The sequence below is a fragment of the Giraffa tippelskirchi genome, chromosome 11 (assembly GCF_054371585.1).
Source record: "Giraffa tippelskirchi isolate mGirTip1 chromosome 11, T2T-mGirTip1v1.2.pri, whole genome shotgun sequence".
Taxonomy (NCBI): domain Eukaryota; kingdom Metazoa; phylum Chordata; class Mammalia; order Artiodactyla; family Giraffidae; genus Giraffa; species Giraffa tippelskirchi.
In genome coordinates, this window is record NC_137285.1 from 65324437 (window position 1) to 65341552 (window position 17116).

At 40.3% G+C, this 17116-nt stretch overlaps 1 protein-coding gene across 2 annotated transcripts in view; it reads right to left on the reverse strand.

Moving 5' to 3' along the window:
• Nucleotides 1-17116, reverse strand: part of MAP9 (microtubule associated protein 9) — a 71728-nt gene that overhangs the window by 2537 nt on the left and 52075 nt on the right. The gene's annotated exons all lie outside the window — the stretch shown is intronic.

The window sequence follows — 17116 nt, forward strand, 5'->3', positions numbered from 1 at the left end:
GTGGGTTCTGTGCAGCCGGTGAGATGCAGGGAGGCCTGATCTTAACCAGAGGCCTCATCCCAAATGTCAGAGAAGTGCAGGGAGGCCTGCATCTCAACCAGAGGCCTCACCCCAAGTGCAGTTCTGCTGCACATACTGAGTTTGAAGCCAGACTGAAATGGAGCCAAGTATCTCACCATATCGTCTCAAAAAATTATTAAGAAACAATTAATTAGAAACCAAATAGAATGAAATAAATGTAGATACAACCTTTATGGGTGAAACCAAAATTCACTCAAATTGCCCATAAACAAATTTAAATTATCAAACTATAAAAATTCTAGGCAAACACCTACATGACTTTGGGTCCAGTGATGAGGTTTAAAACATAACACTGGGCTTCCCTGGTGGTCCGGTGGTTGAGAGTCTGTCTGTCAAGGCAGGGGACAGCGGTCCAGTCCCTGGTCCCAGAGGATCCCACCTGCCATGGGGCAGCTAAACCTGTGGGCCACAGCTACTGAGCCCACGAGCCTAGAAGCATGTACTCCACAGTGAGAGGCCACTGCATGGAGAAGCTGCGTGTCGTAACTAGAGGGTACCCCCCCCACACACACCACAACTAGACAAAGCCAGCCCACAACAATAGAGACATGCTGCCTCCAAAAATAATAAAAAATAACAACTTTTAATAAAAAAAATCTATTAACAAAAGAAAAAATAATGTGGATTTATAAAATTAAAAATTTCTACTCTATGGAAGGCATTAGTCAGAAAACCAAGAGACAAACCACATGCTGGAAGAAGCTATTTCCAAAACACACATCTAATAAAGGATCTGTACTCAAATTGTACCAAATGACCCTATTAGAATTTGGTAAAGGTTGCAACACACACCTGACTAAAGAAGATAAACAGATAGTAAAGAAGCATATAAGAATATACTCAAGATGCTGGTGGAATGTATGTACAACCAACTTCGAAGACAGTTCGGGAGTTTTCTCCAAAGCTAAACAGTCTCACCTTAGGATCTAAGAAGCGTACCTCTTGAATTTAGACAACTGCTTTGAAAAACTCTGTTCAGTAAAAGCTAGCATCAAGTAATGCATGGCAGTTCTATTCATAATGGCTAAAAACTTAAACATATCAGGATGTCCTTTCATAGATGAATTTATAAGCAAATTATGGCACAAACTTGTCAAAGAGAGTATAATACAGCACCCCAAAATATGCCCATTTGACAAAAGGATTATTTTGGGCTGATTAAGAAACAGCAGACCCAGGAGAATCTTTGAAAACCAAGTAGAAAATGCCTTTTTGTGAAGTAAATTTATTTTTATTAATGATATCTCCATTTGAAAACATGTGTCCCTCTCTGAGTCAGGAATTGGATGATGACTAAATATGAGGAAAAGTTTGTCAATGGAATGGACCTGGATGTAAATCTGTGTAACTGCCATATTCTTGTTTACTGTGCTTTGCCTAATAACCTCTCTTAATTGGCTTCTTCCATTCTCTAACATCCTTCTTTCATTCTTAGCTGAAGATAGCATTTAAAAATGATTAAGTTTTGGGCCATTTCAGAGAGTGATTGAGTTTTCCCAGGTATCTTTCAAGTATATAGGAGGTATGCATGGCATATATTAAACTTCTGATTATTTTTTCTCCAATTCAGCTCCTTTTCATTACAAGGGGGAATCTCCATGAAGAACATAGAAGAGTAGAGGGAAAATTATTTTTCCTCTTATATAATGAAATGCAATAGTATTTAGAGATATAAAGGAATGAACCATCAACCCATACCAAATAAAAAAGGATGACTCTAACCCTTATATTGCTAAGTGAAAGAATCCAGTTTGAAGTGCTACACACTGGATGGCCTTATTTATAAGACATTCTAGAAAGGGCAAAACAGACATAATAAACAGTTTATGGAAGATGTCATTGAAATATTCCATATGATACCTTAGTGATGACTACCTGCCACTGTGCATTTAATCAAACACATTAGATTTATTTTTTATACACAACCCAACAAATAATTTTTTATCTGCTCAAATTTAGTTATTTAGGGTATGGGAATGTCAAAGACTGGAATGCAATATTTAACAAAGAAACTAACTGATCGAGAAATGTATGAAAAATCTCAAGACTTCCCTGGTTGTCCAGTGGCTAAGACTCCATGTTGCTAATGCAGGGGATGTGGGTTCGATTCCTAGTTGGAAAATTAAAAGCTCACATGCATACAGCATTGCCAAGAGATGAAGAGAAGAAAAAGAAAAAAACTCACACTTGATGGTGGGACAAAACGAGCTCAACTGAGTTAACTGTGGAAATGAATGGAACCTCCAGGGCAAAAGCAAAATGAACCGTCTATACATAAAGAGCGGACTCTGAGTTCCTTCCCATGGAGGGCAGTAGCTAATAGTTCTGAAACTGTGTCAATCATCAAATGGAACAAGCACTGAATTCAATAAATGACAAGTAGTGGAAGCCAGTTTTCTTACCATTGGTGTGGGAAGTTGCATACAGACAAAGGGAGAAAGTTACAATATCCATGTCATAACAGATCAGGTTGGAGACATCAGTGTAAACTGTCCTTAGCCTCATATATATACACATAGTTCCACATGGAAATACTTATAATTATATGTGTGTGCATAGGCTGGGATGCATACACATATTTCCATGCATTGTCTGCTGAAAGTATTAAGCTCCCACATGCAAGTTTTTAATATTATTCTCTAATAAAAAGGAACAAGGGCTCTTTGAATAAAGAACTGATATTAGGACTGAGAAAGTAAATATGTGAATCAGGATAATATTAAACTGTAAGAAAGAATCACCCCCAAAACCCACAAAAGATAAATTATATAAAATGAAAACAGAACCAAGTGGAAAAAGCTCTCAATAGTCAAAGCAAGAATGAACTAAACAGTCTAATAACACAGTGCTGGATTATAGCCAAAAGTTTAAAATAATTTTCATGTGTCCAAACTGGTTAAAATAAATTACATAATTTTTATGAATGGTGTTAAATAGAAGTCTCTATGCAGAAAAATTCTAAACAATTGATATAGAAACTTAGTTCTCCACCAAGTATTTGAAGTTAACTCCCCTCTCCTCAAATATGGGTCCTGCATTACAACTTCTTCCTAAATAAGACACACAGGATGAACATGGGAAAAATTAACAAAAACAACAAACGTTGGCAACAGTGTAGAGAAATTGGAGCTCAGAATTTACTTACAGAGATGTACAATGGTGCAAACTATGTATGAAAAATTTTGGCATTTTCTTTTTTTTTGCTTTTTGTTTATTTATTTATTTTAATTTATTTTTTAAAGATAATTTTTTAAAAAAGGAATAGACTATTGCAACATACTCCAGACCATTAGCACATTAGTAACTTCACCAAAGTGGATGAGTCCTAGATTTTTATGAGGTTTATGTTCTACTCTCTGACTCACATGCATTTTACTAAGGTATCTAAAGTAGTTTCTTCTGCGTTCTTATCAGATCCTTCTGTAAGTCATCAGTGAGGGGGGCAAATTTGATGATCTGTGAAAAGGCAAGATCATCAAAATCTCTTCAGATTAGATTACTGCAGACATTTAGTCGATGTAGCCCTAGGGCAGAACTGTGAAGGTGATCTCTTGGTTCTGCACGGTGAAAACAACTTGCTTGTGGTATTCATTGAAATTGATTTCAGTTCAGTCACTCAGTAGTGACTGACTCTTTTCAACCCCATGAACTGAAGCATGCCAGGCTTCCCTGTCCATCACAGACTCCCAGAGCTTGCGCAAACTCGTGTCCATTGAGTCGGTGATGCCATCCAACCATTTCATCCTCTGTTGCCCCCTTCTCCTCCTGAGTTCAATCTTGCCCAGCATCAGGGTCTTTTCAAATGAGTCAGTTCTTTGCATTAGGTGACCAAAGTATTTGAGTTCTTAAAAATGTAATTATCATATGTTTCAACAACTCCTCCCCTCATAGATACATATTCAAAGAATTTAAAACAGGTGTTCAAATATAAACTTGTACATCAATATTCATAGTAGCACTGTTCTCAATAGCCCAAGGTAAAAACAATTAAAATGTCCACAAATGGATGAATAGATAAGCAAAATAGGGTAGATCCGTAAGATGCATTATTCTGCCATATAAAGGAATAAAGTAAAATAGAGCCACAACTGTGGAGAACAGTAGGGAGGCTCCTCAAAAACCTAAACACAGAGTTAATGTAGAATCCCTCAGTTCTGTTCCAGGGTATGCAACAAAAATATTTAAAAGCAAAGACTGGGACAGATATTTGTACCCCATATTCATACCAGCATTATTCACAGTAACCAAAAGGTGGAATCAACACAAGTGTCCTTCAGCAGATGAATGGATAAACATAATGTAGTATATAAACAATGGGATACAGTTCAACCTTTATCAGTTCAGTTCAGTTGCTCACTTGTGTCCAACTCTTTGCGACCCCATGGACTGTAGCACACCAGGCTTGCCTGTCCATCATCAACTCCTGGAGGTTGCTCAAACTCATGTCCATCCAGTCAGTGATGCCATCCAACCATCTCATCCTCTGTTTTCCCCTTCTCCTGCCTTCAGTCTTTCCCAGCATCAGGGTCTTTTCCAAGGAGTCAGTTCTTCACATCAGGTGGCCAAAGTATTGGAGCTTCAGCTTCAGCATCAGTCCTTTCAATGAATATTCAGGACTTATTTCCTTTAGGATTGACTGCTTTGATCTCCTTGCAGCACAAGAGACCCTCAAGAGTCTTCTCCAACACCACAGTTCAAAAGCATCAATTCTTTGGTGCTCAGCTTTCTTTATGGTCCAACTCTCCCATCCATACATGACTACTGGAGAAACCATAGCTTGACTAGACAGACCTTTGTTGACACAGTAATGTCTCTGCTTTTTAATATGCTGTCTAGGTTGGCCATAGCTCTTCTTCCAAGGATCAAGCGTCTTTTCATTTCATGGCTGCAATCACCATCTACAGTGATTTTGGAGCCCCCCCAAAAATAAAGTCTGTCACTGTTTCCATTGTTTCCCCATCTATTTGCCATGAAGTGATGCCATGATCTTAGTTTTTTGAATGTTAAGTTTTAAGCCAGATTTTTCACTTTCCTCTGTCACTTTCATTAAGAGGAATACAATTCAACTTTTATAACTAAGGTAATTCTCACACAGGCTACAATGTGGATAAACACTGAAGTCGATATGCTAAGTGAAACAAGCTGGATGCAGAAGGACAAACTATATGATTCCACTAGTGTGAGATATCCAGATAAGCCAAATTCAATTATAAAGTAGAATAAGGTTGCCAAGGGTTGAGGTGGTTAAGTGCTTAATGGTTAGTTTCAGTTGGGGAAAATGAAAAGGTTCTGGAAGCAAATGGTGAGGATATTTTGACAGCGATGTGAATGAAGTTAACGTTATAGAAGTTATAAAAACCTGAAAATGTTTTAATCATAATGAAAATATAATGATACATGTTACAACATGGAAAAACAGTGAAAACATCCTGAAACACTGAAAAATATGGTGAAAGAAACCATATAGAAAATGCCACCCAGATCATACTCATCTGGTACACTTTAAATCTATGAAGGTTTTTAAAATGAGGCAAATCCCCAGTGGTGGTTCCAGAAAAGAAAACTGCATTAGAATGGAGAAAGACATTTGTACAAATTCGGGCAGCTGGTGAAAGTGGAAGTAGTCTCATGAATACAATTGTAATGTGGAAACATATTATCCCTCATGTGGGGATTATTTGCTGGTTCCCTGAGAGAGTGGCCCTGTTTTGGGTGAAACACACTGTTATTTGGTGTGACTGTAGAAAACTTTGTATTGCTATTTAAAGTTGAAACATTTGAAATTTACTAGAAAGTAAATCACTTTTCAATACAACCGTGTAACATGCTAGAAAGTCAGGGATGACATCAGACATTGCTCTAGAGACCAAGACTTACCCAGACCAAATTCAACTAAACTGGTGAAGCTAATGGCCCTTGTAGGAGTCCATATGGTATTAAAAGTCACCGTGGGAAGAGTATATTAGTGGCCACTATGTTTTGGGTGCTGTAAATGAACCTGATGTAACTTAAACAGTTTGTGAGATTTCTGAATTCTAGCTTTCCACATAAAACTACTAGAAAAATTGTCAGAACTAAAATATGAATTCAAGGACTTCCCTGGTAATCTAGTGGTTAAGACTCTGCTCTTCCACTGCAGGGCGTACAGGTTCAATCTCTACTTGGGGAACTAAGATCCCACATGCTGAGTGGCATGGCCAAAAAAAAAAAAGCCCATGAATTCAGTAAAACTGAAAGATCTTTTGTGATTCTCTATACAAATAATACTAAGATCATAGCATCTGGTCCCATCACTCCATGGGAAATAGATGGGGAAACAGTGGAAACAGTGTCAGACTTTATTTTTTTGGGCTCCAGAATCACTGCTGATGGTGACTGCAGCCATGAAATTAAAAGACACTTACTCCTTGGAAGGAAGGTTATGGCCAACCTAGATAGCATATTTAAAAGCAGAGACATTACTTTGCCAACAAAAGTCCATCTAGTCAAGGCTATGGTTTTTCCAGTGGTCACGTATGGATGTGAGAGTTGGACGGTGAAGAAAGCTGAGCACCGCAGAATTGATGCTTTTGAGCTGTGGTGTTGGAGAAGACTCTTGAGAGTCCCTTGGACTGCAAGGAGATCCAATCAATCCATCCTAAAGGAGATCAATGCTGGGTGTTCATTGGAAGGGCTGATGTTGAAGCTGAAACTCCAATACTTTGGCCACCTCATGCGAAGGGTTGACTCATTGGAAAAGACCCTAATGCTGGGTAGGATTGGGGGCGGGAGGAGAAGGGGACGACAGAGGATGAGATGGTTGGATGGCATCACCGACTCGATGAACATGGGTTTGGGTAGACTCCGGGAGTTGGTGATGGACAGAGAGGCCTGGCGTGCTGCAATTCATGGGGTCGCAAAGAGTCGGACACGACTGAGTGACTGAACTGAACTGATACAAATAATTAACCATCAGAAAGCGGAATTAAGGAAATAATCTCATTTACAATTGCATCCCCCCAAAACTAAGAATTTAACCAAGGACTTGAAAGATCTGCAAACTGAAAACTGAAAGACATTGGTCAAAGAATTGAACAGACTCAAATAAAAAGATACCCCATGCTCATGGGGAAAATATTGTTAAAATGTCCATTCTAACCAAAGCAATGTACATATTCATGCAATCACTACCAACATTTCAGTGACATTTTTCACAGAAACAAAAATAATCTTAACATTTGTGAGGAGCCACAAAGGACCCAAAAGAGCCAAAGTGACCTTGAGAAAGGAGAATAGGCTGGTGGCACCTCCCTCCCTGACTTCAATCTACATTACACAGCTAAAGGCACCAAAAGAGTGTGGAATTGGTACAGAAACAGGCACCGAGGCAAGAGGAACAGAAAGCTTGGAAATAAACCTACAGGCGCCTGGTCAGTTAATTCACAGAAAAGTAGCCAAGAACATAATCGGGGAAAGGACAAAAAAACGATGCTGGGAAAAATGGACACGGTACTCCAAGGAACAACACTGGACAGCTATGTCTTATACCACAGACAAAAACTGACTAAAAACCCACACCTTTCCATGTCAGCCCTTCCAGTTCTGGGTTCTCTGAAGACAAACACTATCAGCAGTCAGCCACACGCAGGAAACTTCTCCCCACTTTTCCTCACCTCTTCCTTCAGCAGCACCATCTCCACCCAGGTCCTGAGGAGACTGGGCTCCCATCAGCATAAACTGGACCCTACAAATTCCCAAAGCTGAAGCCTCAGTGGATCCTGAGGGACTGCCTCGGGGAGCCAGGTGCTCCTGCAGAGCACAAATTCACCCTGGGGGATGCAGAAGGATCAGGGAGGTGGGCTCTGTGCTCCCTGCCACCAATAAGAACATTAAGATCAAGCCTCCCTCACAGCTTAGGGGAGACCCCATCCCATGAGGCAGTTCTGCTAGGTTCATTAAACTGTGGAAATTCAAGCTGAAATAAAGTATCCCCAAACTTCTCCAACACGGTTAACGAACAATTAACATGAAACAGTATGGAATGAAATGTAATCACCAAATTAACTCAAATTTACTAATAGACATTTAAAATGTGAAACTATAAAAATTATAGATAGAAACATAGAAAATCTACATGATCTTGGGTTTGGTCTACTGATCATGAGCTTTGAGTTTTCACACACAAAAAGTCCACATACAAAAAAAAAATATTGTGGACCTTATAAAATTAAAGATGTCTACTCTGAAAGACCTTATTCAGAAAATCAAAAGACAAGCCACAAACTGGGAGAAAATTATAGACAAAGAAAGCTTAAACAATCCCATAAAAAATGGGTAAGCATCTGAACAGACACCCAGCCAAAAAAGATATATAGATAGTAAAAATCATACAAAAACATGCTCAACATTATATGCCATTAGGGAATTGCAAATTAAAATCATAAGATATCACACCACACCTATTAGGACTGCTAAAAATGACAGAATGATCTCAGTTCATTTCCAAGGCAAACCATTCAACATCACAGTAATTCAAGTCTGCCCCAACCACTGATGCTGAAGAAGCTGAAGTTGAACGGTTCTATGATGACCTTCAAGACCTTCTAGAACGAATACCAACAAAAGATGTCATTTTCATCATAGGGGACTAGAATGCAAAAGTAGGCAGTCAAGAGATACCTGGAATAACAGGCAAGTTTGGCCTTGGAGTACAGAATGAAGCAGGGCAAAGGCTAACAGAGAACCCACTGGTCACAGCAAACACCCTCTTCCAACAACACAAGAGAAGACTCTACACATGGACATCACCAGATGGTCAGCACCGAAATCAGATTGATTATATTCCTTGCAGCCAAAGATGGAGAAGCTCTATACAGTCAGCAAAAGCAAGACCGGGAGCTGACTGTGGCTCAGATCATGAACTCCTTATGCAAAATTCAGACTCAAATTGAAGAAAGTAGGGTTTTCCACTAGACCATTCAGGTATGACCTAAATCAAATCCTTATGATTATACAGCAGAGGTGATGAATAGATTCAAAGGATTAAATCTGGTAGACAGAGTGCCTGAAGAACTATGGACAGAGGTTCATAACATTGTACAGCAGGCAGTGACCAAAACCATCCCAAAGAAAAAGAAATGCAAGAAGGCAACGTGGTTGTCTGAGGAGGGTTTCCAAATAGCTAAGGAAAGAAGAGAAGCGAAAAGCAAGGGAGAAAGGGAAAGATATATCCAACTGAATACAGAGATTCAGAGAATAACAAGGAGAGATAAGTGAACAATGCAAAGAAACAGGAAAACAGTAGAATAGGAAAGACTAGAGATCTTTATTAAAATCGCAGATACCAGGGGGACGTTTTATGCAAAAATGGGCATAAGAAAGGGCAGAAATGGCAAGGACCTAACAAAAGAAGATATTAAGAAGAGGTGGCAAGAATACACAGAAAAACTATACAAGAAAAGCCTTAATGACCTGGATAACTGTGATGGTGTGGTCACTCAAGTAGAAAAAGACATCCTGGAGTATGAAGTGAAGTGGGCCTTAGCAAGCATTTACTACAAACACAGCTAGTGGAGGTGACAGAATTCCATCTGAGTTATTTCAAATCCTAAAAGATGATGCTGTTAAAGTGCTGCACTCAATATGCCAGCAAATTTGGAAAACTCAGCAGTTTTCCATGACTGGAAAAAGTCAGATTTCATTCCAATCCCCCAAAAAGACAAGGCCAAAGAGTGTTCAAACTACTGTACAGTCACACTCATTTCACATGTTAACAAGTTTATGCTCAAAATCCTTCAAGCTAGACTTCAACAGTATGTGAACCAAGAACTTCCAGGTGTACAAGTTGAGTTTTCGAAGAGGCAGATGAATCAGAGATCAAATTGAAAAGGTAGAGGAATCAGAGAACAAATTGCCAACATCTGTTGGATTACAGAAAAAGCAAGGGAATTCCAGAAAAGCATCTACTTCTGCTTCATTGATTACTCTAAAGCCTTTGACTGGATGTGTACAAGGCCTTACAGACTGGAGGAAAGGGTTTGGAACCGCACCGTTGACAGCACGCTTGCTGAGTTGGTGCCTACAGGCCGAGCAGGATAGTCCTGGCCTAGGGGTTCTCTGGATGGTTTCAGTTTCTCCGAGTTATCCCTCCTGTTCTGCCCCCGCTGCCTTTTTTCTTGCTTCCTCACCTCTGCCTGGGAAGACGTCCAACAGCAGGTAGAGGTGACATAGCCTCTTCCTAATCAAGTGGCAGCTGGCAGCCCTGCAGGAGGTCCAGCAGAGCCCCACTCAGATGACCACCTGAAGTGCCATGGCCACCCCTCCCTCCCCCTTGCCAACCCAGCCCTGTGGCTTCTGAAAGGACAGAGAAGGTGACATCAAGTCCTTGCTGCCTGGAGTGGGTATTTGTAAAGACCTCAACCTGGGCACACATGTGAAGGACTGGCCAGCTGGGTCAGGCCGCCCAGGTCAGCCAAGAGTTGTCTATCAGGGGCTCAGAAATGGGCCTTGCTGCTCTGGCCAGGTCCAAGAAACAGGTGTGGGTCCTGAGGGGCAGGATGGACATGTGGCTGCAGCTCTGGCTTGTTTTCTAATCATTTTATCTAGCCCATGAGTGGGAGATAATTTCAGGGAGATTTGTTGCCTTAAGAATGGGTGTGGACCTGGGAGATCCAGTGGCACATGCCCTCTCAGTGTGACTTGCTCTTCTCCAAACATTTGTCCTGTCTTAGGGGGACTCCCTTCACAGGCACTGTCTCTTTCACTGTGTCTGGGGCTCCAAGCAACTCTAGGCTGACAACCCTTACCATCCGTTTTCCCAGAAAGGATTTCTCCTTCCCTTGGTTTCCATGAAAAACCATGACTTTAAATGCCTTTGGCCTGGCTTGAGTCAGACTCATCCTTGAACCCATCACAGGAGCTAGAGGATTGAAAATAGGATTGGCTAGACATGGATATTAAATCCATCTTCAAGCTGAGTGTAACATGGAGCCAGCTCTCTGGAACTGTTTGGAATGGAAGCAGGCAAGGTGTAGTTCCCAAAGGAAAGCTGAGGTGCTAGACTTGGGTATAGAGAACAGATACTGGTTTGGAAAAAGCAGCAGTTTCCATGTCAATGACAGTTCACTGCACCATGCAAAACCTGACATAGAAGGATGAAAGGGGTTCACTTCGGGTCAGGGGTTGAAGCCACCCACCCATCCAGTGCTGTTACTGGCCTCCCATGACAGCAAGAAGTTCTTCCATTTTCTGAAAAAACAAAGTAGGTATCAGTGGTAAACTCAAGTCTCCTACCTTAGGCATTGAGTCCTTATATCTCAGAGACTGGCCCAGAGTAGCCCAAGTGCCCTCAGAAGACACACAGACCTCATTCCTGCCCCTGAGAGGTGGGAGTCATGCCAGCACCCTGGCCACATTAATTACCCATCTCTGAAGAACAATGTCAACAACCGTAGATACTCAAATGATAACACTCTAATAGCAGAACGTGAAGAGGAACTAAGCCTCTTGGTGAGGGTGAAAGAGGAAAGTGAAAAAAACTAGCTTAAAACTCAACATTCAGAAAATTAAGATCATAGCATGCAGTCTCATCACTTGATGACAAATAGATGAGGAAACAGTGGAAACAATAACAGATTATATTTTCTTGGGCTCCAAAATCACTGTGAATGGTTACTGAAGCCATGAAATTAAAAGACACTTGCTTCTTGGAAGGAAAGCTATGGCAAAGCTAAACAGGGTATTAAAAAGCAGAGACATCGCTTTACCAACAAAAGTCTGTATAGTCAGAGCTATGGTTTTTACAGTTGTCATATACAGATGTGAGAGTTGGACCGTAAAGAAAGCTCAGTGCTGAAGAACTGATGCTTTTGAACTGTAGTGTTGGAGAAGACTCTTGAGAGTTCCTTACACTGAAAGGAGATCAAAGCAGTCCATCCTAAAGGAAATCAGTCCTGAATATTCATTGGAAGGACTGATGCTGAAGCTGAAACTCCAATACTTTTGGTCACCTGATGCAGAGCTGACTCATTGGAAAAGAACCTGATGCTGGGAAAGATTGAAGACAAAAGGAGAAGTGAACAGCAGAAGAGGATATGATTAGATAGCATCACTGACTCAGCGGACATGATTGTGAGCAATCTCCAGGAGACAGTGGAGGACAGAAGAGCCTGGCGTGTTGCAGTCCATGGGGTCACAAAGAGTCAGACATGACTTAGCAACTGAACAACAACAAATGTGGTTCAGCAACTCCACTCCTATATATATATATGTATATATATATATATATATATATATATATATATATATATACTCAAAGAATGGAAAACAGGCATTCAAACAAAATTGTACACTAATATTCATAGCAACACTGGTCACAATAGCCCAATGTAGAAAGGATTTAGATGTGTGTCAACAGGTAAACAGATAAGCAAAATAAGAAAGAGCCATAAGTTGCATTATTCTGTCATAGAAAGGAATAAAGTAAAATGGCGCAGCCACTGAGGAAAACACTATGGCAGCTCCTCAGAAACTTAAACACAGAATTCACATATGATGCTTGATTCTGATCCAGGATATACACCCAAAATATTAGAAAACAAGGACTGGAACAGATATTTGTAACCCCATCCATAGCAGCATTATTCACAGTAGCCGAAAGATGGGAACAAAAGTGTTCTTCGACAGAGGAATGGATAAGCAGAAGACAGTATATACACAATGGAATATGATTTAACTTTTAAAAATAAGATAATTCTCACACATGCTACAATGTGGATGAATCTTAAAAAGTCATTATGCTAAGTGAAACAAGTCAGACACACAAGGACAAACATTCTATGATTCCGCTAGTATGAGATATCCAGATAAGTCAAATTCAATGTAGAATAAGGTTGCTGTGTTCAGTGTTGTTAGTGTTTAAAGGTTAGGGTGTTCAGTGTTGTTAGTGGGTTCAGTGTTGTTAGTGTTTAAAGGTTAGGGTGTCATGTGGGGAAAATGAAAAGGTTCTGGAGATGAATGGTGAGGATATTTTTACAACAATGTGAATGTAGTTAATGAACAGTTATAGAACTGTGTGCTTTAAACGGTTTAAATGATAAATGTTATGTTTTTAATCACAATGAAAAAAATGAATGAAATAATGGTAAATGTTACAATGTGGTAAACACTGAAAACGTCCTAAGTGAAAAAAAACCCTACAGAAAAAACCACCCAAATCATGCTCATCTTGCACACTTTAAATCCAACAAGGTTTTTTAAAATGAGGGAACATCCCAGTAATGAATAGTTCCAGTAGAAGAAAATTAGATTGGAATGGAAAATGGTATTTTCACAAAGTTGGGCAACTGGTGAAAGTTGAAGTGGTCCTGTGGATAGGATTATAATGTGGAAACCATAATTATCCCTCTCTTTGGGGTTATGTACTTGTTCCTGGGAGAGTGGCCTTCCTGATTTCACAGGGTAAAATACACTGCAGTATTTTGTGAATGTGGAAAACTTGGTACTGCTGTTTAAATTTTTTTATACACTTGAAATTTACTAGAAAATAAGCTACTTGTTAAAACCACCACATCACACCACACCAGAAAAATGAAAACAAACCTTTTTATTATAAAGGCCAAACCCCACCCAGGTACAGTTCACCCAAAGTGGTGATGGCCCATAGGAGTTGACATGTTACTAAGAGGCACTGTGGGGTACAGTAGGTAGGAACCTGTCTGCCGATGCAAAGGACATGGGTTCAATCCCTGGTCCAGGAAGATTCCACATGCTGTAGAACAACTAAGACTGCACGCCACAACTACTTAGGCAACATTCTAGAGCCCAAGAGCTGCAGCTACTGAAGCCCGCATGCCTAGAGCCTGTGCTGCACAACAAGAGAAGCCATTGCAATGAGAAGGCTGTGTACCACAATGAAGAGTGACCTCCGCTCACCGCAACTCAGACTCCAAACAACCGAAAATAAATCAATATGTATTTCTTTTAAAGAAACTGTGGGGAGATTATATTAGTAGCCCCTACGTCTTGGGTGCTGTGGGTGACCTGGATGTAGTCAAAACGTGACATTTCTAAATTCTAGTTTTCCACATCAAACCACACACAGAAAATGTTAAAAGAAAAATAAATTCAGTAAAACGGCAGAATTTAAAGAATCAAGACACAAAAGTCATTTGTGATTCTATATACTAATAATGAACTATCATATATATATATATATATGTATATGTATATATTTAAAATCCCATTTACAGTTGCATCCAAAAAAAAAAAAAAACACTAGGAGTAAATTCAACCAAAAATGTGAAAGGCTTACATACTGAAAACTGTAAGACACTGATGAAAGAAACTGAACACATAGAAAGATATCCCATGCTCATGGGTGAAAGAATATTATTAATACATGCATTCTACCCAAATGGAGAAGAAAATGGCAACCCACTCCAGTACTCTTGCCTGGAGAATCCCATGGATGGAGGATCCTGGTAGGCTACAGTCCATGGGGTTGCAAAGAGTCGGACACGACTGAGTGACTTCACTTCACTTCACTTCTACCCAAATTAACATACACATTCAATGTGATCCCTACCAAAATTCCAATGACATTTTTCATAGAAACAGAACAATCTTAAGATGTGTGTGGAATCACAAAGGACCCAGAATAGCTGAAGCAAACCTGAGAAAGGAGAATAGGCTGGAAGCGTCTACATTACGAAGATACAGTCACCAAGAGAAGTGTAGAATTGGCATAAAAACAGGCGCACAGACCAGACGAACAGGGTAGAGAGCCCAGCAAAGTCCTATAGGCGTGTGCTCAGTTAATTCCCAAGAAAGGGGATGAGAGCGTACACCAGGGAAAGGACAGTCCCCTCGGTAAATGGCGCCGGGAAAACTGGACCCCACACACCAGGGAACAGCTCTGTACTCCGTCCCCACCACACACAAAACTGGCTGCACACTGAGTTCTCCACACCAAGTCCTTCCTCTCCTGAGTCCTCAGAAGTCAACCACACACAGGCACCATCTCCCCACCTATTCTCACTTTTTTTCCCCTTTTTCTTCAGTGGCACTGCCTCCAGCAGATCCTGGGAATATTGGGCTCCTGAGGGGACCCGGCTCCTCTTAGCATGGCCTTGACCCAGGGGCATCCTGAAACCCAGGCTGTCAGCCTGTACTCAGCCCTGCATATTCCAGATGCCAAAGCTGTGTCAGGTGCTGAGGATATGATGCTCCCATCAGCCCTGAACTCAGTCCTTAGGCGGAATGCACATTCCAGGGCTGGGCCAGAGAGGCGGGCTCATGTTCCCTGCCAACCAATTGGAAAGTGCAGAACAAGTCACCCTCTCAGCTCAGTGAAGGCCCAGGCACCTCAGAGCAGTTCTGCTAGATCCTTTAAACTGTGGAAATTCAAACTGAAATAGTGCCAAGTGTCCTGACTTCTCCAAAATAGTTAAGGAACAAATAAACTGCAAACTGTATGAAATAAAATGGTTGTAGACACAAACTTCAAAACTTAACACCAAATTCAAATATATTTGCAGACATTTAGAATGTAACACTCTCAGAATTACAGAGATAAACATAGAAGAAAATCTACATGACCTTGGGCTTGGTTTGTAGATCATGAGCTTGAGTTTTAACACACGACACAATAAGCCAATCCACAAAAGAAAAAAAAAAGTAATATTGTGGATTTTATACACTTAGAGATTTGTACTCTAAAAGACTTTATTCAAAAAGTCAAAAGACAAGCCACATACTGGGAGGCATCTTGCAAACCACATATTTGATAAAGGATTTGTATATCAAAAATCTTTAGAACAACCCCGGAAAAAATGGGTGAGAATCTGAACAGATATCTGGCCAAAAAAGACATACATATAGTAAAAATCATACAAAGATATGCTCAACATCATATACTGTTAGGGAATTGCAAATTAAAATCATGAGATGTCACAGCACACATTTAAGACTGCTGAAGTCCAAAAATATGACAATCCCAATTGTTGAAGGTGAGGAACAACAAGTTCTCCCTCATTGCTTGTGGGATGCATGTACAGTTACTTTGTAAGGCAATTGTGCAGTTTTCCCAAAGCTAAACAAGTCTCACTTTGGGATCTGTCAAGTACAAATTGGCACTTGCCATTGGCACTTGCTATCTACCTCTACAAGAATTAAATAATGTGCTGCTGCAACTACTGACCTTCAACACCTCCCTGAAAGGAGTTCAGGTGGAGAGCAGAAATGAGGCACTCCGTGCTTGGGGAAAAACTGCCAGACCAGATTTTCAGATAGTTAGATTATTTTCAGGAGCTGATTTTATGAGCCCAGTTCTTGTACTTCTTCCTATATCTAGAAAAGCACTAAAATCCTTCATGGTGATGACTGTTCCTCGTGACTAGCAAAGCTTCACAAAAACAGTAGAAAACTTCTGGAAAAATATGTGCCTGAATGCATGTATTCCCTCTTCACCAAGGTCACATATATGCTGACCTTTCCCCTCTGCCTCTTTGGAGTAGTTCCTCAGGACTATCTGAGGTGCTGTCTTCTGGACTGAATTCCTTATTTTGCCCCAAATAAAACTTAACTCACAACACTCACATTGTACTTTTTTTTTAAGTCGACAGATCCAACAATCGTGCTTCCAGTATTTAGTGGAAGTATCGTGCTTTGAAAATCTATATCCAAATGCAAACAAAGATGCAATTGCATACAGCAGCACTACTCATAATTGCTAAAAACTTGACAAAATCAGGATATCCTTCAATAGATGAATGCATAAGCAAAGTGGGGTACATCGATTTCAAGGTGATTAGAATATACCACCCCAAAATTTGCCTATGATAATAAGGATTGTTTCAATCTGATTCAAAGAAAAAAAAAACAACTTAGAAATATGAGAATGGTCTTCTGTGAAGGATATTTACAATAGGAAAATCACTAGTAACAGCGTGCCCCCCTTTCAGTTCAGTTCAGTAGCTCAGTTGCGTCCGATTCTGCTACCCCATGGACTGCAGCATGCCAGCCTTCCCTGTCCATTACCAACTTCTGGAGCTTGCTC